The 21,850-nt window shown below is 41.4% G+C and overlaps 1 protein-coding gene across 3 annotated transcripts in view; it reads left to right on the top strand.

Annotated features, from left to right (window-relative positions):
- The first annotated feature begins 14,841 nt into the window (after positions 1 to 14,841).
- The window catches only part of greb1 (growth regulating estrogen receptor binding 1), a 29,053-nt gene continuing 22,044 nt past the window's right edge, over positions 14,842 to 21,850 (top strand). For all 3 annotated transcript variants that reach the window (XM_085907209.1, XM_085907208.1, XM_085907207.1), the window contains exons 1-2: positions 14,842 to 14,866; positions 15,612 to 15,664. The gene's annotated coding sequence lies outside the window, so the exon portion shown is untranslated. The remainder of the gene's footprint in view (positions 14,867 to 15,611; positions 15,665 to 21,850) is intronic.

Below are 21,850 nucleotides of genomic sequence, written 5' to 3'. Positions count from 1 at the left end.
GATTCTAAACAATTCTTCCAAAAAAAAGGCCCGTTGATTCCTACGAGCTGTTTACCAACATTATCAATTGAAGTTCCACAAAACCACATCGTAACTTACAAATGTTAGCACTACGCTATTACGCAACGCAAAACACCATAGACAGCCTCACCACATCAATATTGCGGTAGGTTAAAACAATATAAGCGACATATACCTGAACACAAACAGTGCCTCAACACACGTAGACAGACAATATAACATTACTCACTGGCATATTCTTGCCTAAAAATTGATCATTTTACTGCAGCTTATTGAGTCACATAGTTGTGAAACTCTTCTTTGTGTGGTTGTAAAAAAATATTATCGTATAAAGGCAGAAGTAATCTATTTGAAAGTCTAAACGAATATCAGGCGTGGGTGTACAAAGGACACTTCAAGGTGGTGAGGTCTTTAAGTCTTGTTTGAAAGCATTGGCTCCTACATTTCCCACAATGCAATTTCTCTTCAGAGTCTCCTTAAGAGCCCCCCTGGAGCTTCTGAGGAAGTGTGGTTCTCTCATCAAGGCTCACATTAAAATTGGACTTCAAAGCTGAAATCATTAGTTCAAATAAAACACTGGAGGTAGTGATTGGAAGAGCTCTTTAAAAGTTTACTGAAGTGCGGCACAATTGGACACATCAAGATGGCCACAGCCGGAAGCCCGGGCGTGAAGTGTCTGTGTTGTGTGAGCAAATGAGAGAGAAGAAGGAAGGCTGTTAACTTGCCTTTTTTATCCGATCATCCGCAAACCCACTCATCTTTCGTTATTCAAAGACAAGACATAATTACTGCTTTGAGTATTTAGCTTCATAATTTACTCGTTCTGACACATTATTTACAAGCCTTTCCTCCGTCTTGGGCTCCCGGCAGGGGTTCGCCTCTATAATCTACTCTGTTAGGGCCGATCCGAGTTATTATCACTCTCATTTGCTTATTAAGTGCTCCCTTGTTTTCTTCAAATAAAGTTATAATTAGAGATTGAGCAGTTTGAAATACTATCTTCTCTTCGTAGAATCTTGACTGGGATGAGAGAGAATTGTGTTTTATCACTCTCGAGGAGTTAATGAGGATGTGCGCAACTGATGCTGTTTGTAAGCGTGTGTGTGTGTGTGTGTGTCTGTGAGAAAGAGCGAGTGAGTGTATAGACTGGATGGATAAAGTCTCTACACCCCTGTCAAAATATAATTTTGGGAAAATGTGAGACCAAAAGAAATGATTTTGTAACATTCTTCCACCATTAATGTGTTACATTTTAATGTTTGAGCAGCCACTATGTTTTTGGGCCATTTTGTTGTTGTTATTTTATTTTCCCTTTAATCACTCACGGGCCACCGTAGCTCAAGCTCAACATAGCTTTCACTGAAATGTAATTCTGACACCAAGTGGAAGGAAAAGATATCCTGTCGTCCCGTCCCAGTCGTATCCTTTTCAAAACCTGCCATGAAGGGAAACGTTGGTGACAAGAACAGACAATTAAAAAAAAAAATAAAAAAATAAAAACAGGATTTCCTTTATCATACTCTTTTACTGCATCAAAATGCCACAAAAATCTACAGTATGCACAGTAGCCTACTTTACTTGAAATTAATAAGAACTCTCGGGCCTCTTAACTTGGACGGAGGGAGTTCTCAGCTTTGAGAAGCAATCAAAAAGGCTTCCCGAGGATGGTCCACTGATCCGTTTTTACCTTCTCGTGACCCCCCCTGCGGGCCAGGCCCCGTCTTTGAGTGGAGTACATTAGGACACGGCCCAGCGCCACTCTGATTACATATGCTAGCCGCGCTAATGAGCTGAGGTGGACAGTGGAGGACTGCCGCTGTTTATGGCAACTCATTATCCGGCCCATTGACCAGAACTGTTCTACACATCACAGAACCTTGTGTCCTCTACATCTAGTCGACCATCACCCTGCACTCGTGCAGGAGGGTGGGATGTATGAAAAAGTGAGCTAGCTTGTGATTGCTTTGTGTATCCGCCACAAGTCAGATGATGTCGTTGATTCCGAAACCACTTATTTGCTTACAAGCTTGTTTACATGACGAGAAATGAATCCCAAAGCTAATGATCGTAGTCTCGTCAGTTAGTTCTATTAAAGCGTGTGTTAGCGAATTTCGCTATTGCCAAGCGCGTGTTTGTACATCGCTATGATGGCCTGCCAAAGTAAAATGTTTGCGGGCCCGCAGAGAGACGGGGGCGCTAAGCTCAAGGGCACATTTGTTTCAAGCTAATGATAGAATGTAAATGGAGCAAATTTCCTCGGCGAGAACAGAAGCGGCTTTGGCTCCGACACGCAACTCTTTCACGCACACACATACACAGCCGTCGTAGCATCGTGTTGATGGAGTGCAGAATCTCATTACGCATCTAATAGAATAAGTGTAGTGTGCGTATGGGGAGAGGAGAGGAGCAGCCAACCTGATTAGCCTTATCACTTTATTATGCCGCTCTGCACGCAGCACACGGGACAATTGCATTAGAGAGGAGCAGATGAGCTGAAGGCAAGGAGAACTCAGCAAACACTGCCTTAATTGATTCCTCACCAAATTAGCAGGGACAGGTTGGAAGGAAGGGGTGGGGGCCATCTCGCTGCCTGGCGGCTCGAGACGCTTCCACACCCGGCGGAGGACTTCCTGGTCCACTGGTGAGGTGGATGACGTGTGCTTGTGAGAGGCCTCCCGTGGCAGCCAAGGTGGCAACTCAGCAAGCTTCTCTAATGATCTAATTGATTCCCCCCAAAGGTGAACAAGTACAGATGAGGTGAACAAATTTTGCCGATGGCTTTGTCACATGGGCAGACCTTTCCGTAGACTTTACGATTAATTAATCTTTCTCTTGTAGTATTTTGAACCGTGGGAAAATATGAATAAAACTTAAGCAAAAAACAATTATACTCATGTATTGTTGTACGTAGCAACCGATGCCCCTTCCCCCGTCTTTCTGTATGTGCAAGCAAGACGTCAGATCAGGTCTTTTTAAGTCTTCATCATGTTCTTTCAAAGCTGCTTTTTTGGGTGAAGGTGTGCGCGAGGGAGAAAGAGGTGGGAGACTGAGGACACGAGAGGGAGTGAGTTTATCTTTGTCTCCATAGGCGCCCCCGGGGATTGTGGGATAGCAGAGGGTAATGAATCTGATTGGCTGCTGGGAGTTTTTCTGCTTGTGCTGCGCTTTGCTCACTTGTGCAAGTTCACTTTGTTTCTGTGGCCAAGTTTGGGCAGTATGAAGGACGGAGAGGTGGACAGAAAGTTTGGGATGGAATACATGTGCGTGCATGTTATGCATATTATTGTGTGTGTGAAGACACTAACACAAAAACCTTAGCATCAATGATTCAAAAGTGTTTGTGTGATTCAAAAGGCTAATGTTTTCAGAAATGGAACACAAACCACTTCAGGTCACTGCTGGATTTTTTTTCCCACTTTCAGAACAGAACCATGATGTTCACATTTGCCCCACAGTCCAGACATTCTGGGCACTGTGTATTTTGAAGGCTTGTTGGTTTATGAATCCCTTGACTAACTGCCAACACACTGTAGAAACAGATTACAGATCAAACTTTGTACATTCGCGAGACCTTTACTACTGTATGAGTGCGTATGTGTGGTGGTGGTGGTGGTGGGGTGGGGGGGGGGGGGGGTGGGGGGTTGTGCGGGGGTCACAGCAGTGCGTCCTCTGCTCTCCCAGCAGGTCACAGGCGACAGATGTTCCCAGCATATGTGGCGAATTAATTAGCCGCTAGTAAACAGAGGGGGCCGCCGCCATGAGCCACCACTCAGGCCGCGCTGCCGTCGAGCCGCGACGGGCCACCTTTTGTCAAAATGTTTCTTTGCTCTCTACTGCGTCGTTACGGGGGTGGAAGGGGGGCATCAGTCTTTCTTGCTGGACCTCCCCCAACCGCCCAGGTCAGGTGCACGTGTCAAGCTGCATCTGTTGGTGCAAACGTGTTTTTCCATTAGTCAGAGCCGCTCTCTATTTGCAGCCAGGTAAACAGAAGAACACATTGATGATTTCCATTTCCACAATTCCCACAACTGGGATGACTGGAAACACTTTAGAATCACTTTGGATATTAGGCACACGCACACAGGGCCACTCACCTAACCCTTTGTTGGACAATTTGAATGATCATATTAACTAAAAACAAGTCTTTTATTTTATAGTATGATGTACTTTTTTTTTGCCCTGTGCATTTTTGTTCATTTGATTGTGGTTTTTGCCTCCATTTTGTAGCACTTTGAGATTATTTTTATGAAAAGTGCAATACAAATATTTTTCTATTATTATTATTATTATTATTATTAATTGTCAATAGGTGTGAATGTGGCCATATTTAATGAAAGTAGGTTCCTTCCAACCCGAATGACATTTGGTGTGTTTGACTGCACACGTGTGTGTGGCTGCAATAATGAAGTTGTTAGTTAAAGTGGTGGTGACCACTTGGGGCTGGCTTAAGCTGTGTGTGATTGCTTAGGGATGGGACACACATCCACTCACACACACGCACAGTGAGAGTCATTACTCTATTACGCACATAGACTATTGATTTCCTGCCATCTTTCCATCAGATGAGAGCTTGCCAGGGAATATGGGAATGAGCAGCCTGGCTGGGAAAATCAAAGTGTCACTCCTCCTTTTGCTGTCTTCCTCTCTCGTCTCCTTCATTACGGACACATGACAGGTCAAAGCTGTTGTTTTTTCCTCCTCTTCATCCCTCAATCACACCGCTCACATCTCAATCCGACGTGTTCCGATCCGTCGCTGTCTCTCTTCATCTGGGTCCGTCCGTTCCGTTTAGCTTCCTTTTGGGTTTCTTTATCCTTTCCTAACCTCGGAATGTTTCCGGTCTTCCTGTGCCGGCCGGGGCTTCCCTGCGTCTGCGTGATGGATTCCTTCCCCTGTTGTCTTTGCCCCGCTCTTCCCTCAAGTCTCTAGCGCTCTGCACAATCAATCAGCAGACCACCCTCCCTCCCCAAAAACCCTTCTAGTCCTCTCCTCATCCCCTCTTATCCCAAATTTCCTTCACCACAGTTGCGTCGATGTGAAGCTCGTTTCAGAGCACAGCTTTTTCACCGTAACTTTTCTGCATGTCCTTTCTTCCCTAAAACTTCCCCTCATCCCGCGGCCTCGACTATCCGTCACCCCTTTGTAACCTTCTGCTCTTCCTCTTCATTTCACCTGCTGTCCTCCTCCCTCCTCACCTCTCTCCTCCCGGAGAGGAGGATATGAGATCAGAGGATGACAAGGGTATCTATATTTAATATTAATGGCCACGCAAGACCCCGGACACGCACGCATATGGACACACACGTGCTCCCGGCCAAATAAAGAGTGATCAGAAGGCCGCTGCTTCCCCTCAGGACGGGAGTTTCGCGTATGCAACAGCCGCCTACGTGCATGGCGCTGCAGGATGGATGTGGCATCATTAGGTAGAGGAGAGTGGCCGTTCTCAGCTGAAACCACAACACTGGGGCTACACATCAATCTATAGCCACACACACTCCCTCTGATACTGAATGAACACACACACATACACGCAGGAGGAGACGGGGCAAGCATTACCGCAACATGGACACTTTAACAGGCACTCGCATGGTTTATTCATAATATTGGTATTATTCAATATTATTATTATGATTATTATTATTATTATTATTAATGATTTTCCACCTATTATTGTTAATTTAATTATTGTAAAATAAAATTTAAAGGGTTTCGGACAAATATTTCCCTTGGGAAATACATTGAATAATAATTTTTATCTGATGTCATAAAACCTAAATAACTGTAAAGGCATTGTTTTAAATAACGTTTTAAAAACAATAACCACGATTTGTATTCAAATGTAAAAAGAATAAAAAAAGATTTGTCCTAGTTTTAATGACAAGAGGTAATTAGTACAAACCTACAGGTTATGAGCCTTACACATCTCATTTGAAAAATTCTTAATTCTTACCAGATTGTAAAAAGAAGTTAAGCGCCCTTCATGCAGGAACAATTAAGCATTGTCTTAACTTGGAAAAATAGTTGAAATTTCTCCACATTTATACATTTACTTGTCTTCAAAGTTCTTACTGTGTATTTTTTTATTTTTTTATTTTTACTAAATTTACTTTTAAAAATACATTCTTGGAGAAATAATTGCTACATGATCCACTTCTAGGTTCTATTGTGCCCTTGGGATTACAAGCACTGCTGCAATCATATGTATAGTTAAAATGCACATTTGTGAATTCTGAATTATTGTGGTCTTAATGATGTCTAAAATGTTTCCCTGAACATAAACCTTTCCGTGTCCGTGTGTGTGTGTGTGTATTTATCACTCAGAAAGTCCACCAATAGCTCCTTTAATATGCTGATTTCTGCATACGTTATATACGTTTGCATGTACCTTCAATGTATTTTATTGCAGTTTTATTTTCCATCCTAGAGTGCTAATGATCTACCATATAAGAGAATAACAAGCGTCGACTGCAGATACCATCTGCCTGTAGGCTACACACACACACACACACACACACACACACACCTTGTACTTTAGTGTGTCTGCACAGTGTCTCCTTGGCTTGCATTGATCTGTGGCTATCACACTGTATCGCGTAATAGGATGCTTTGGGACAGGGGCAATATTTAAATGAAAGGCGACCAGTGTGCATATGCATAGACACAACTGTCTTCCTGTGTACTGTACGTGCATGTGTGTGTGTGTGTGTTGCACTTTCCCAGCCGTCAGAGGCATTGTCGGCCATATTGGCAATCAATGGTCAAACTCCAGCCATTGAACAACTGTCCGCTTTTTCAATTGCGTCCCGTTTGAGAAACAATTTGACAATAATGTCGGCTTGAAAAAAAAAAGACCCGCGGTCAATACGCAGGGAGAGTTGTGTGAAGGACAATTTAGAGCGCCTCGTCATCCATATGAGTGAGTTGTGTATGTGTGTGTGTCTTTTGGACAGAACTCGCGTCAGAGCATTGTGTGCCCTTCACTGATAAACAGCTTCTAGAGTTGTTATAACCGAGTTAGTGTGTGTACACACACACACAAGCACAGACAGACACTTGTGTACATTTGTGTGTGTGAAGGATGAAGAGAGCTAAATTAATTAAGTTGTTAATTAAAATTGAAAAGTTCACGTTACAATACATAAACCTTCTGAGTTTATCATTAAACAAAAATTATACAGATTACAATTCTTTTTTTTTTTTTTTTTTATCCTTCCATCCATTTTTCATCCCGCAACATACAACATTTCAATATTGATGATGTTCGTTCCCAGCACAATTTTATTCCGACAATTTCCTTCCTAAACAGGATGCAGTTGTCGAACATTTTTTCTTATGGCCCACTGTCAAATAGTCTGCAATCTCTCTCTGTCTCACACACACACACAGTCTTTTTGTCATGATAATGGATTCTGTGTTGTTGGCTTTCGGGTCAGCAGGTCAACATAAGCTTCTTAATGGACTGTGAAATAACCCTAACTGCATTAACCTCCCTCCAAACCACACACACACAGACGCACACACAGGTGTGTGCTTCCTCATGCATATAGCGCATACATATATATACATACAGACACACACCATGGCGCACAACCCATACACACACACACCATGCGCTCAGATGCGATTGGATTGGTCTTTAATTGGCGAAGGGGCGATTGCACCTTGAGGATGCGGCGAGGGGCCTTCAATCAGACAGAGTGATAGAGCGAGGCATGCTGGGAAGGAGGAGCAGTGGATGGATGGAAAACAAATGAGCCGGCCTAAAAAAAAAAAAAAAAAGCAGACACCCTCACACCTATGCAAGCGCACGTAAGGTGGACTACATTAAGATAATGCGCAGTACAAAGCGTGTGTTGCCTTTTAGGGTGTATTAGAAAGTGGCTCTTGTTTGACCTCCACCAGGTGTCATTCTTCTATATGCTTTCCTTTAATACAATCATCTATGCAGCTATCTGGCATCGTTTGGTTATGTCTAATCCATTGCTATCTTTAATTGCTCTTCATTACGCACAAAGATTTGACTGATTTAGACTACAGCAAACTTCATGGATGCTGCGGTTTGGTGAAAATGAGGATTAAAATTGCAGTTAGAGAATTTTATTTATTTATTTATTTATTTATTTATTTATTTATTTATTTATTCGCCCATTCATGCATTCTGGTACCAAAATGGCCCGCAGACCGGTGGTACTGAACCACTAGACTAAGACATTCCGTTTCCAGCTTGTAGGAGTTTTTGAAACTTTAAAAAAAAAAAAAAAAGTAAATAAATAACCAAGTTAAAGCTGCAATGACAGATGTGCCCGTGTGTAATATTAAAACAAGCTTCTCGGGCTAAACTGTCTTCTAATTCCTCTTCTGCTTGCCTCTCCTCCTCTCCATTGCCAAATGTGTCTCCCAGCGAGGGGATCACAAAGGATTTGGGGTGTTGGTGGGGGGGATTTAGCGGCGTGTCTTAAATCAGTCTTAATTTTTTGCTCTCCTCCATTAAAGAGCCACCATTAAGCTCCTCTCTTCTCGCCTCATTTCCCTCTTCCTCTTGTTTCACTTTTTCAATTTGTGCGAGAGGGGGAGTTCGCTCCTCATAAAATTTCACTTTGGCCGGCCTATCATTTGCATCTGAGCCAATAAATAGCAATTAGCATTAACAATTAAACCAGCCAGTGGAACCGTGGGCAGCTCCCTGAGATGGTCTGATGGATGGATGGCACGCTGGCTGTGAAAGAAGGGAGGCAAGCTATAGCTTCCCGTCCAACGTGTGTGTGCGCGCGTGTGTGTGAGTAGTCCCTAGTACTCGCTACATGAACCCGCACTGGGCGCTCCAGTATATCTTGCACTTTCAAAGCTAATTTATCTACTGTCTCAGTGGCCTCATCACAACACACTCATCAACCGTGTGGGCAGAAATGCCAAGCTGGCACACCATTTGGTCCACAGTTAGCACACACATTTTCCTTGTTAATTGCACTCATTAAGTAACAATTGATGTGAGCCGGCCATTGTCATACGTCATGTTTCCTACACTTTGTCCATGTAGGTTTGATGTAAACACTTTGGAACCAAATACAATCTCTCATTCAGTCTTGTGGCCTGTTGTTGAAGTTAGTTTTTCAAGTTACTAAATAAGTGAATTTGGAATTGAATTTGGAATTATAAGGCACTACAGCGAATGAAAATGGTCTGTTAAGTGTCTGTGACAAATAGTCCATCCAATAAGGCTGGATTTACAATTCAGTGTAGCTCCAAGTGCCTGATTCAATTATGCCAAATGAAATTCCTAAAAAGTAGGGGGGCGGTTGGGGGGGGGCACAACCTGCTACTCAAATTGCAGGCATAGCCCTTCACAAGCCAGGCAGTGGTCAATAATCCAAATATTAAATGTTAAACAACATGTAGTTGCCTGGGCTGATGCTTCATCGCCCGTTGATTCAAAATACATGACTCAGCTATTAATTTTTAAGTCCTGCTGTATCCAGCACAAAATGTTATGGATTATCCAACCATACTTTACTCATTACCTTATTATTCTCTAGGGTTAGGGATCATAAAGGGGGAAAATCCTCCCGTGATTGTCCAATCACACACATACACACTTTAAAAAAGTTTCACAATTGATGGCACCAAAGCACTACATTAAGCTCCTCCACTTTCAACTCACTCCAGGTGAGTTAGTATGTGAGAATAAAGGTCGTAGCTTATGCCCGATGCTCTCTGCAATCGTGTAAAGCTACAATATGAGCAAATACATGATTTAATAAAGGCATACAGTGAGATAGTGCAGGTGTCCCTATTATTGTGTCCGATGTCCATGCCTCAGCGAGTGTGATGACACCCAGCTGTCACATGTCCGGTGAAAATAATCATGTAGGTGCCTTGCCGTGGAGCCGTCCATCTCCATACATTAATCACCCCCAATAGAAAGTCCTGACACAGCAACTACAGCGGAGCCACTGCCCTGCCTAACAAAGCATAGAGCAAGGACACGCGGCGCCAACGGTGCACAGGTGTGTGCGTGCCTATGTGTGTCTACGTGTGAGGTGCGCCGCAGAGCAAGAAAAAGACTGAATAGCAAAATCAAAAGAAAACATGCGACATGCTTTCCCTCTCTGTCCCAACGTGTCCTTTTGCCGTCTTTTTTTTTTTTTTTGAGGGGAGGCGTCTTGGTTTTATTGTTATTACCACGGCAACACCATTAGAGAGCTCCATGTTCTTCTCCACTGGAGCAATAAATGAAGAGGGCCTAACTCCCTCTTGCCCTTCTTTCTCATACCTTCTTCACATTCTCACTGGGTTCTTTTGCATTTCGACTGTCCATTTTCATTCATATTTGTGCACGTTGCTATGCAGATTTTACCTGGAACAAACTCGGAGTCACACACACACACGTACACACTCAAAGGATGTAAAGTGCAGTGGTACTTGTAAAAGACAGGTGTTGCCGTCACGACGTGTTAATTTTCAAACAGTCTTATTATAAACGCACTCTTAAAACTTCAGACGACAACATGCATGCAAAGCGATATTTTCTTCTTATTCACAGTAGATTAAAACAATGTCAAACATTTAAAAATGAGGTCATTAACTTTAACCTTCGAGACAATTGCAGGTAAAATGGGTTGTTTTGATCGGCTATATTAAATAAATAATTGTTTTCTCAGATAGTTTTTCATTACTTTTATGATTTAAAATAGAGAGGAAAATGTTTGGATGAGTAATTTTGTCTAAACTTATAATCAATTATTTAACGATACGTAGTCATATTGTGCAATATGTATTTTTAATGACTTATAAAATAAATGCTAAATAATAAATAAATAGGCCTTTTTTTTATTTCAACGTGGTGATTTTAATTTTGTTTTTTAAAAATGGATTTTGTCTATTTTGGAAAGTTTGGGGGTTCAAATTTTCCAGTTGAAAAAAAAATCCGATCAGTGTTACTGCAGTACTTTCTATTGACAGATTTCACAATACTATTCCACGAAGCAAACTCTATTGACGGACTTAACGACCTTGAACGGTGGCCCGTGACAAAGTGATGAAAGGCAGATGACGGGAGGGAAAATAAAAGATGTGAAAATGTGATAATGGCGAGTCCAAAACGACTTTTTTAAAAGTCCCTGCAGTAAAAGTAACACTTGAACGGCTGCTGGGGAAAAATATTTTACAAGTGCCTTATGACAACACATGAGCCTCCCAGACACAATCCAAATAGCAGAATGTTGAGCGTAACCAGTGCCTACCTGCTCTTATAAAAGACTTCGACAACCCGCAAACGTTTGACTCACACATTGAGCGGACAGACACACACACATACAACAGAGAGTGGACATGACAAGGTCAAAGGAAACAAAAACCTTCGGATGATTTCATTTGCATATAAAATATCTGCATTTGCAAGACCTTTCCCTTGTTAGCCCGTGACTCACTAACTGAATATCTCCAACTGTTTGTTTTGGCTTCTCCATTGGCATTGTTGCTGCCCACCAGATATCTCTTGACGTGGATTCTGATGGGAACAAAAGTGTGGGTCATATATCTCATAGTATTTGTTTCATAAACAGCAGCTGAATAACCAATTGCAAAGAGTAATTGTTTCTTTAAACAAGGATTTATGACATTCGCTAGAGATATAGTTTTTATTAGCCTCAGCAGAGGTCTATTGGTGGAGTTAATTCATGTGTTTGCATTTAAAAGTGTGCAAAATGTGTGATTAAAAAAATAATAACAACAATAATAATGATAATAATAATAATCATTTCATTTCTGGTTTTATATAGATATCACGCATTTTGAATATTTTTTATCAATTATTTTTAAGTAATATTGGTAATTTTTTGCAGATAGTAAAGAATAATTGCCTATGAGTGTTGTAATTTTTTATGTTTACATGTGTTGCTGCACCGTTTTGTGTTCAAATATTAGTTGTTTAAATTGTTGTATAATGAAATAAAAACAACTCAAATGAATTAAAATTAACATTAACAATAATTAAATTAAATTAAATTAAATTAAAAACAACTTTCTCTTTTTCATATTTAGTTTGACAGTAAACTTTGAGTGTGAGTGGCAATTGCTTTAAAGCAACTGTTGCTTGCTGTCTAGTGAATTGAGTTTGCTGCAACAATCTTGAGTTTTTTCTTGCAAGTCAAAGCAAAACAATCATCAAGATACCATACATACACAGATTCTCAGCATCCATCTACCCGTCCAATTTCTGTCCTAAAAACACCTTACGTCATCATTAGCGACCCCATTTCTCCCAAACCTTGATGCCGCACGTTCTTTTAATCCTTCCAATCTAACCTCTACATCAGTCTACTTGCTCATCTTTCTCTCTTTCCTCTCATCCTCTTCCTCCACCTCTTCCCCCTCTCGTTCGCCACTCAGGCTCCTGCGTCTCCCTCACTGCCCCCGGAGAGAGAGATGCTAAAATTAAGTGGTGCCACTTCTCAATGACACTTTAATGATAGCACACACACACACACACACCGGAGAGATGTACAGTATATGAGCATCTGCTAAAGATAGGCCCCTCAGACACAAACACACAATGTGAGCACACACACGCACGTCCAAACGAGTGAGCTTTCCTTTGTCTGGCCCGCCACAGGGAACGTGGGGGACGGGTGGAGTCTAATTAAGAGCGTCTGCGGGGAGACGCTTGGGTATGCATTCATGGGTATGTAAGTGTGTGAGTGTGTGCGTGCGTGCGTGTGTGTCATTCCAGCTTGGCATCATCATCACATGCCTGGAACTGCCTTCATGGCTTGTGTGTGGACAACAGAGGTGCTGACAGGACTGCTTGGCACAGAGGTGCTCAGGAAGATTTTTTTTTTTTTTTTCATCCTTACAGACTGTTTGGATCAAATTTGACCCCTTTTGACATGTAATGACTTTCTATCATCACCCTAAATGCTAAAAAATTGCAGACACACGTACCTGTTGGTGTTTGACCTGTAACACGTGCGTGCATGGAAAATGAACAAAATGAAACTTTGGAAAATCATTTACTTTTTATGTGCTTGTTTTTTGGTTTTGGTTTTACTGTACATTTGTTTTCCTGTGTGTGTGTGCATGTACATGCATGAGTGTGTGTCAGGGTTATCGTAAGGTCAGGGATGAAGCTCCAGGGAAGAGTGCCAAGTGCCATTGTAACAAACACACACACACATACACACACAAGAGAGAAAGTCTGGCTTGAGCAGCCAGAACATCAACAGTGCGATTCGCCCATCGTTTTGGAGGAAGATCACAACATCAAGAGATAAAAAAAAATCTAAAACCCTCTCAGTTCCTCTGTAAGTCTAAATAAAACCTTCTCATTTTTCCCAGAGCAGAATAGTGGCTAATATTTTCTCTCTTGTATACAGGTGTCAAGCCTTGCTGCATTCCCGTTGTTCATTTTGTGCCCCCACACACACCACCAGAGGAAACAAACATCAGCTGCCAACATCCACAATGAATACAGACAACACGTATGCTGCCTGCCACATGCAGCCAGGTGTGTGTGCATGTGCGTGTGTGGTGACCTCGGGATGAGCGCGCTATTCTGAGCGCTGCTTTCCGCTGAATTGAGTTCTGTTACAGCTTGTGTCGTCTGGTCGGGTCGAGTGCAAGCGCACGTGTGTCAACCAAGGTTGTAGCGCATCAATATCTCAAATGGGACTTCACTTTCCTCGGAGCACACAGAGGAATTAAATTACAAATAGCGGCCTCTGCTTTATTACTTTTTTTTTTTTTAATTACAAAATTAACCAAAAAAATAAGTTTTATAGATTATTTAATTTCAACAGAATACCAATGCAAATGCATAGGTACGCACAGGCATATATTTTTGATCCTCAGTAAAAAACGACTAATATAGAATTAAATAACCTTTCCCTTAATAAAGAACTTGTCAGCATTTTCTGCCATTGAGTAAATAAACAACAGGCCCGGCATTTGAGGAAATATTTTATTCGTGAAAAGATGCACACACACTCCTAACTGTATTTATCATCATGGAAATAATTCAGCAACAAATGTATGAAAGTTAACAAATGAATGTGCAGAAACATAAAATGTTGTCTTGGTGCTGTAATGAATGAGCTCAAGCATGCAAGTTGAAACACTCAAGGTTATGTGACCATCAGACTCTTATTTATGTCGATGTAGGTATCGATTTCTGCTTTTAGAAGCGCATGATGTCATCTCATGTGGTTAATTATTTTTTGTCCTTATATTTTCGGGGGGGAAGTTTGTTGCAAAAAGTTTTTTTTTTTTTAAGTACTTCGTAACTCACCGGCCTTCAACCTTTTCATCATGCTGCTTCAAATGAGACGTCAACATGAAGAACACACACACACACACACACACAAAGAGCGATTTGCCATATCATCAGCTCGACATGCAATTGTTTTGATTTGTCGTCACAGGGAGGCTTGTAAAGTGAATCTAATCGCATTTCCATGTCCCGTCATATTCTCATCAAAAGAGCTGCTCGGACTGCGCTTTTCATTGTCACACACTTCACTCTGCATGTGTGTGTGTGTGTGTGTGTGTGTGTGTGTGTGTGTGTGTGTGTGTGTGTGTGTGTGTGTGTGTGTGTGTGTGTGTGTGTGTGTGTGTGCGTGTGTGTGTGTTAACAAGCACGTGTCCATAAAAGCGTTGTCAAGTAGCGCACCGCCGTGGAACAACACGTTTCACGCTGTTCGGCCTGTAATGAATTTACTGATGAATGAAAGCGGAGGGGAAACGATGATACTCGGTCACTCTTTTTGCTTCCGTTCTGTCTCTCTGTGTTGTCTTTTCTCAGACGTTCTTTCTTCCAGCTGCCTGAGTGGAAGTCAAAGCTCTTGAAGGATAGGTCAGTGTCATGCGCGTACGCTGGTGCGCGTTCACAAGCTTCCACATGTATGAAGGAGGCAGTGCAGTGTGAGAAAAGGCTGTAGTTCACGTTGCCTGGGCCTGACGTTAGCAGAAGTGGAGTCGGGTTGCTTTGACGTTTCAATTCTCATGCGTCTCGTTCTCCGTCACAACGGGAAAGTCACTTTTGTAGTTTACGTAACGACTTTAGGATTGTTTGCCTGTCAATCGTATGACTTTTTTTTTTAAATCTGACCCGCAAAACTTTTTGGAAATTAAAGCAACAGTCACACATGTAACTATGTTTGACGAACAAAAAGTAGTTTGAAGTTGAGTTTTGAGGAAAGTAACAAAAGTGTGTTTAGGATGTCAACGTGTGCTCTACTTTCTGAGAGCAGGATGGAGGGAGATGAAGTGTAACAAGAAGCGTAATTAGGCCATGATTTGAACTCTCTTAGTTCCTCCCTGAGAGAGAGCACCGGGTCCTGCCAACTTTTATAAATCGAGCCAGTCTATATATATGTACCTGTGTGAAAGTGTACTTATATGTGTCTGTGTGCTTGTGTAGGAGGAAAAAGTGAGGCAACTTGAATAAAGTAGAGCTCCAGGAGGGCGGCTTGGATGCATCACTGATTTCAAATGATGCAAGACTTGAGACCAAAGACCAAATTGATGCATGCCTTATGTTTCATCTTAAAATGGATGTGTCCCAAAAGTCACTTTAACTTTTTTCTGTTTTGCCCAAGGTCTCATTGGGACACACGTGCGGCCATCGGTATTTTACAGCTTTGCAGTTTTGGTAAGCAAATCATTCCGTTGCCTTTGGCTCATGTTCGTTCTCTACTGAAACTGTGCTTTTTTTTTTTTCGTACAATATCTTACAAAACCTTCGAGTATGTTACATCATCTTTTGTCATTGTAAATCTCTTGCTTGTGAAATTACTGGTTTGGTGTCATGCGGTGTAACATTAAGTTTGTGTCGTCGAGGGCTTGAGGCTTTCAACCAAGTGCAATTTTTATTTCTTGCCTGAGTTAGTATGGAGATAAAACTGGCAGCACTCAATATATTACTTTACTTTTCTTTTTTTTTTTTGTCTTCAGCTCTTTGATAGCCTATTTAGGGACCACTAATCAATTGATTTTTTTTTTGTATCCTCCCCTGTGCACGCACACACATATACACACACATACACACACTCATACACACAAATACACTCATCCATTAATGAATGGATGTCTAATTAAGACTCCAAAAGTGAGGGAGTCACTTCTTTTATTTTATTGCTAGCACCTACCATCATCTCTTGCTGCTATTTTGCATTTTAATGATCATTAATAAACTTTTATTGTTTTGTTAATTATAATACCAGCCTCCCCCATAATAGGGAAACAGAAATGTTCTGCTGCATGAAGGCAATAGACAGTGGGAAAGGAGTGCCATGGGAAGGAAATGGGGTGGATCCTCTCAGGTTCAACTCATTTTCTTCCTGTAATATCAATATTACTGTACATAAATAATGAAAAACCAAATGGTAAAACCTCAGCAAACAACTTTAGGGGGTTCCATTGCATATATTCATTCACACTAATGTTTAACAAAGTCTATCCAACAAATTGTGTGGGGGGGGGGTGTCCGTGCCTATTTTAATGATGGTGTGCACACTGGGCCATAGAGGTGTGAGGCCAGGGACGTGCATGATGGATCGTGGAGGCCAGTTGATAGCGCCATTACTCATTCACTCTCAGGCACGCACACATTGGTACAGTTCACACCTGCCTGACACCTGTTCCCAGCGGGGGTCTGCGATCTGCCCCTGAGACCAGACCCAAAATTAGTCCCCATGCATGCCTGCAAATATTTTTTAAGTTTGCAAAAAAAAACATATTTTCAACTGGAAGACCAATCCTGTTTGTTGGTCTGTCCAGTGGTCCACCTACCATCCATCTAATTGATACTACAGCCTATATATAAAAAGTCTACACACCCCTGTTGCTATGAATGCTATGTAATTATATAGTTTGTACTTCCACCCTGTCCATTTTTTTAACTCTGTTTGTATAGTTTGAAGTTAACTTGTAAACTTGACTTTTAGTCATCCCACTCTATTAAACTAAAAAAAAATGGCAATATCATCAAGAAATGAAACTGTATTGTGGATCAATAGCTTGGAGGGTGAAAAATGAGAGGTCAAGGTGGTGAGAAAAGAGTCAAAAGAATATTTACTGGAGACTACAACCAAGAGTCAGGCCTACATGTACAGAACATGTCCACATGGACAGAAAGTAGCTAGACAGAAGGACAGCCAGCTTATGTTAAATGTAGGAACTGGTGAGCATGGGGAGGAGCACCTGGGGACACACAGCAGCCATATGTTGAAGCTTTGTCTCGTCCTACAAAACTCAGCCTGCCCTTCATGTGATTTGTCAAAGGGCCGTGCGCGGTGACAGGTGCGCGCTTGCAGCGGGGCCCGAGACGCGCCGGGGTCGAAACATGGAGGAGTGTGTGTTGTTTAGGAAGAAAAAGAAACACAGAAGGGAGCTTTCCAAGCAAGGTGCCTCTGGGCTTTTTTTTTTTTCCCCCTCTGCTCTCGTTCTCCTCTCTTGTCTCACCTCCCTGGTCCCGCTGCACCCTCCTACCCCCATTTCCACTCGTACCCCTCTAACTGTGTCCTCCTGTGCAGGGGGCTGGGGCGCTGAACAGATTATGGCATAATTAAGGCGCTAAAGAAGCACATTATCCACCTGGTGGCTTAACCGGGGTGGCTAGCGCTGTGGCTAGGCTAATCAGTGTGTGTGTGTGTAATTGCACTCATTTGCATGTATGTGTGTGTCTGCAGTGGGCATGGAGGCCCATCTCACCTGATTAAGGCCTCTTAGAGGGATGTGTTAAAAGCATTAGGTGAGGACAGGAATGTAATTCGTCATGTTTAAAGGCTGGAAATTGAATCAGGGATTAAGAGGCAGCCAAATGAGCATACACACACACACATATCCACACACCGTTTGGAAGTCATAGCACACTCCCTAGTTTCCCGCGTCCTGTCTTCAACTCTTTCAGCTTAGTTTGTCCATCCGTGCAGCTGAGAGACAACACAGCGCCCTCTATTTCTCTTACGCCCTCTCACCACTGTCCTCTAAGTGCCTGAATTGAAAATAATTGTGCAGACAATGCAATCAAAAAAAGGAAGCGGGATAGTATACTGGGAAGAGACGCCGGTATTATTAGGTTGGGGAGACTACTAAGTGTATAGTGAAATACCTCAGAGAGTCATTTTACACCTTCAGACTTTATTAAAGCTAATGGGTTTATATAGACCTCCCTAAGGCTGGTCTATTCATTACTTGTAACCATTAGGAAGTATTGCACACACACACACACACACGCACACAACAAAGTCAGGGTGGCCGGCGGCGAGACAGGATGAGATCATGAGAGTGCGTCTTAAAAACACTTTAAAGTTAAATGGTACTAGATGAGGTTAAATAAGTGTGCTGAAAATGAATGGAAACAAGATCACATTCAAGGACTTACAGATGTGTGAAAAACGGCTAAAAATACTAATAAAAAATAATTGAATGCATTTTTTGTAGTTTTTTAAGAATAATTTTGCATTTAATTGCCTGTTATTATTATGATTAGTAGTGACACTTGTGGTGCAAATAGAATGAACAAAATTTCAAACTCCTAAGAAAAAGGTGATTTTTGTTTTCTACATTATCAGGGGCACAGTTTTTATTGATCATGTTTTTATTTTGACAAAGCAATCTGTAATGCACATGTTGATTCTAACATGACAGACTCAGTAGAACTGTGCTCAGAATATATCTTTTCCTTGCTGTATCATTTTCTTGAGCAAAGCAATGCATTCCCAGCATGGTGCCCGTTTTCTAATTGAAGCTCTTGCGCAGTGATCGCCATGAAGGTTCAAATGCAAATCAATGTGAGAAGTGTGCACCAGCTCTGTGTCTCCTACGGGTACTTGCAAATAAGATTTTTTTTTTTTTTTTTGTGGAAAGCTACTCTTTTTCAGTCACAATTTACACATGATTAAAAATAAACACCTTAGGTCCTTGCTCTTAATAAAACAGCACCAAGACAAAAATATGTTAAAGTTGTAAAAAAATTAATTCAGAGAGGCTGAGTCATCGTCAAGGGCATTTTTTTTTTTAAATACAGTCAGCCTATATGAAGGGCAAGACATGTCCTCATGTTCATGCATGTATTAAATTAAAAGTGCACTGCTAACAAGTCGGCATATGCTCCTTAAATATTTCATCTGGCAAACTGAAATATTATCATATATTATCACTTGGATTTTTTTTTTTTAACCAAATGTGAAGAATAAAATGATTTAGGAACCATGTTTGATTACATCAAAACACTTAATTGTGCGATTTAGTTAGACTGTGTTCTATTACAATTTAAAATAAAGACAGACACAAGAGCTGTTTACTTAAAACAACTTAAACAAACATTAACAATGTTTTTTTCAATAGAGATATTTACTTCTCTTTCTTACTTTTTCTATATTTAATAGCTGTGTTTTCTATACTTAGATTTAAACACTTTACCTTCTGTAGGTTGAATCACTGTGCATATTATTTGGCCTCCTTTTTTAAATGTTTTATATTAAGACTGGAGTCACAATAAAAGGCGCACAAAAATAATTGTATATGAATATTTTCAATGTAAGTTAATTAATTGCAGGAGGTACCAAGATGTTTAATTTATAAATGCTGAATCATGAACAAAAAACGTCTTGCGTAACATCTGTAAATATCTTCATTGCCATGTGTGGCTTGATGAGACAAAAACAAATCCATAAATAATAATTATGTAATACCTTCGTAATTATCATGTAATTATATGAAAAAATGCCACGCAGCTGCTTCATGTTACCAGGCTCATTACTCACGTGACCTTGACTACATTTGATCGTCACACGTAGTTCAATGAGACTAATACGCCACCTGTCCCGTATTTATCTCATATTACAGCTTTTTATAGTCCTGCATCTTTTTATTTTTTAAATGCTGCCTCATTAGTGCATGTTTACAGCAAAGTCTTCACAGTTTCACAAAATCCAATGTGTTCAATTTGCTTGCACATGCATGAAGTCAAATTAAGTTGAAATGTCAGCTTCAAGTGGAGCAAATAAGTATTTGGATTTATTTATTTTTTGGGGGGGTCATCATGTCAACAATGAGCCAGTGTGCCTTCTTCACTTGATGTGTGGCTGTTGCAGTGGTGGTGCTGCTGGATGACTTGTCTGCCATGAGCTCAAAGACAAAGAAAGGACGGTCATTAGATGGCTGTGGAGCATCAGGTATTCTCCCATCTTTCTGCCTCTGTTTTTCCGTTTCTCACATATACTGTGATTTTATGTGCACTGTGGCTCTATGGCACCATCGCGCAAATACTTGGTGTGATGTGCTGGTAGAGAGCGCCATCTACAGGTTATCATCCGTTTTGCAGGTTTAAAAAAAAAAAAAGCATCAGTAAAACGACACAAAGACCTTTTTGAACTATTAAGTGGCCTGTTTTTGAGCAGTAGATGAATGACGAATAAAATAAAAATATCTAAAGTGATTGACGACTACCAACCTCAGAGTAGTGTTTCCCAACCTTTATTGAGACTGAAATTAGACTTTTGAACCCTTGCAATTGGAGGTGCATAAAATGGCTCAAATATGTGTGTTCAAGTTGAAGTTACTCAAAGCTTGACTGAGAGCACTTTAGTTTTGTGAACTTGCAGAATTTGTTAGCTTTGGGAAAGTGATGAATGACTGTGCCCCATTCCATTCTTCATTTCATGTGCGCAAAAGTCAAAGTCATAGCTTCCCCGGAGAAATGTACCTATGCTAGCCAAAGCTCAATGACCACTGCACAGGGATCTTACGTTTACGGAATGTAATTACCTGATTTGATTCAAAGGATCTGTTTAGAAATACTTTTACGTCCTATTTGGCAGATGACATCATACAAAACTAGTTTTTGTTTTGAACTTTGTAGTGTGAAGACAGGAGAATATCGAATGTTTTGAAACTGAATGTTGAGGTAGAATTTTTGATGATTCTATATGAGGACTTGGAAGTGTGGCCTGCCTGTGGGTCTTATAGGCACACACACACACACACACACACACACACACACACACACACACACACACACACAATATAACAGTGGAGTGTGTCACTTCCCTCCCCTGCCCGCTCGCTGCCCCTGGAACAATTTCAATTTTAATAGCTTAGTACTATATATATACTATATGTAACTGAAGCACAGGAGACACAAAAGGGAAGGACACACACACACACATCCACATTAAAAGGGAGAAGTGTAGACCCCCTTGTTGAAAATAGAGCCATCAAAAAAAGAAGGCCGACCCACAGAGACAGACAGAGAGAAGGACAGACAGATCCCAGGAGCTTCTTGTAATTATCCCCGTGGACAAGTTGCCTCTGGCAGGGCTCAGCCACGTACCCCCAACACACCCACTCTCGCCGCCCTCTTTCTATTCCTCTTCCCTTCTCGCCGCGAACCCCGCAGTTTGCTAATTTCATCCCGGGGATTAGCCCCTGCTTGCTTGTCTGTCTTGTAATATTTCTTGGGGGGGGGTGAAATATGGCCTTCTTCTACTTATAGTAGGACTTAGTGAGCTCGTGACCAACCGTCCTCCCTCCCCTCCCTCCCCAAACGGAGGGTTAAACAAGGAAACGAGGAGAGAGGAAGTGAAAGTGAATCTTGTACCTGCAGGGCAACACAATCTGTTTTCTTTATGCATAGAAGGGAAGCAGAGATGGAGGGAGAGAGGAAGGTGGGGGGAGTCATATATCCCCTGCTAGTCTTTTGTTTAACTCTCTTTCATACCCCGTAGAGCGATTTAGCTTTTTTTATATTTCACATTTGAAAACAGTTTAAAGTTCTTTCATAACATCTGTGACATGCCTAACTGTCTTCTAACGATGCCACTAATATGCCACT

The sequence above is a fragment of the Syngnathus leptorhynchus genome, chromosome 3, assembly GCF_054491065.1.
Source record: "Syngnathus leptorhynchus isolate UIUO chromosome 3, UIUO_Slep, whole genome shotgun sequence".
In the NCBI taxonomy this organism is placed as follows: domain Eukaryota; kingdom Metazoa; phylum Chordata; class Actinopteri; order Syngnathiformes; family Syngnathidae; genus Syngnathus; species Syngnathus leptorhynchus.
This window is presented reverse-complemented; position numbering and strand designations above follow the sequence as displayed.